Source organism: Neomonachus schauinslandi, chromosome 4 (assembly GCF_002201575.2).
Source record: "Neomonachus schauinslandi chromosome 4, ASM220157v2, whole genome shotgun sequence".
Taxonomy (NCBI): domain Eukaryota; kingdom Metazoa; phylum Chordata; class Mammalia; order Carnivora; family Phocidae; genus Neomonachus; species Neomonachus schauinslandi.
In genome coordinates this window covers 78,003,442-78,005,305 of record NC_058406.1, presented here as the reverse complement: position 1 = coordinate 78,005,305, position 1,864 = coordinate 78,003,442, and positions in this window count along the sequence as shown.

Here is a 1,864-nt window from a genome sequence, read left to right as displayed (position 1 = left end):
GTTGTCTTTTGGTTTTGTTGACTGTTTCCTTTGCTTTGCAAAAGCTTTTTATCTTGATGAAGTCCCAATAGTTCATTTTTGCCCTTGCCTCCCTTGCCTTTGGCGATGTTTCTAGGAAGAAGTTGCTTCGGCTGAGGTCAAAGAGGTTGCTGCCTGTGTTCTCCTTTAGGATTTTGATGGACTCCTGTCTCACATTGAGGTCTTTCAACCATTTGGAGTCTATTTTTGTGTGTGGTGTAAGGAAATGGTCCAGTTTCATTCTTCTGCATGTGGCTATCCAATTTTCCCAACACCATTTGTTGAAGAGACTGTCTTTGTTCCATTGGACATTCTTTCCCGCTTTGTCAAAGATGAGTTGACCATAGAGTTGAGGGTTCAATAAAATATTTACAATGCACTTTTCACCCAAGAGGTCTGATGGAGATGGACAACAAGATTAATGTCATTAATGTCTGCTAATACAACATTCATTCTGTAGCCTATGGATCAAGGAGTAATTTCAACTTTCAAGTCTTACTATGTAAGAAACACATTTCATAAGGCAAAAGTTGCCATAGATAGTGATTCCTCTGATGGATCTGGGCAAAGTCCATCGAAAACCTTCTGGAAAGGATTTACCATTCTACGTGCCGTTAGGAACACTTGTATTCATGGGAAGAGGTGACAAGATCAACATGAACAGGAGTCTGGTTCCAGCCCTCATGGGTGACTTGGAGGGCTCAGGACTCCAGCGGAGGCAGGAACTGCAGATGCGGTGGAAACAGCGAGAGGACTAGAAGCAGCAGGGGAGCCTGAACATGTGACTGGACAGCTGCAATCTCAGGATCGAACTTTCACAGCTGAGGAGCTGCTTCTCATGGATGAGCAAAGACAGTGGTTTCTTGAGCTGGAATCTGGTAAAGATGCTGTGAAGATGTTGAAATGATAACAGAGGATTTAGAATATGACATACACTTAGTTGATAAAGCAGCAGGGTTTGAGAAGACCGACTCCAAGTGTGAAAGAAGTTCTACTGTGGGTAAAATGCTATCAAACAGCATCACACGCTACAGAGTAATTATCTGTGAAAGGAAGAGTCAAATGGTGCAGTAAACATCATTGCTGTCTTATTTTAAGAAATTGCCACAGCCAACCTACCATTCAGCAACTACCACACTCATCAGTCAGCGGCCATCAACATGGAGGCAAACATCTCCACCAGCAAAAAGATTACAACTCTCTGGGGGCTCAGATGACTGGTTGGGATTTTTTTAGCAATAGAGTATTTTTTAATTAAGGTATGTACATTCTTTTTTTGGACACAATGGTATTGCACACTTAATAGACTGCAGTATAGTGTAAACATAACTTTTATATGCACTGGAAAACCAAAACATTCATTTGACTTGCTTTACTGTGATATTTGCTTTATTGTGGTGGATCTAGAACCAAACCAGCAGGATCTCCAAGAAATATCTGTACAAGGATTCTCTGTACTATCTTTGTAACTTATCTCTGTGCTATCTTTATAATTTATCTTTGTACTATCTTTGAAACATCCATAAATCTAAATTGCTTCCCCCAAAAGTTTAGAAAAATGTTAGGATAAATTGCATTCAGTGTTGCAATTAAAAATAGGTGTGCCTAATCAGGAGCTCTATTGTTACATCCAGAGATCAAGCAAGAAACTAGCATAAATAAATAAATCCTAAAAAGAATTAAAGATGATTACACTCTTTTTTCTTGAAATACAGGCCAAGAACATCTCGACCCTACCAACAAAGCCTGGGCACATACCTTGCACATCATGTAGCCTAAAACTCATTATTTTGTCATTAGTTTGCTTTTCATATCTCTAAAAGAACCTCAGGAGATCATCTAGTCC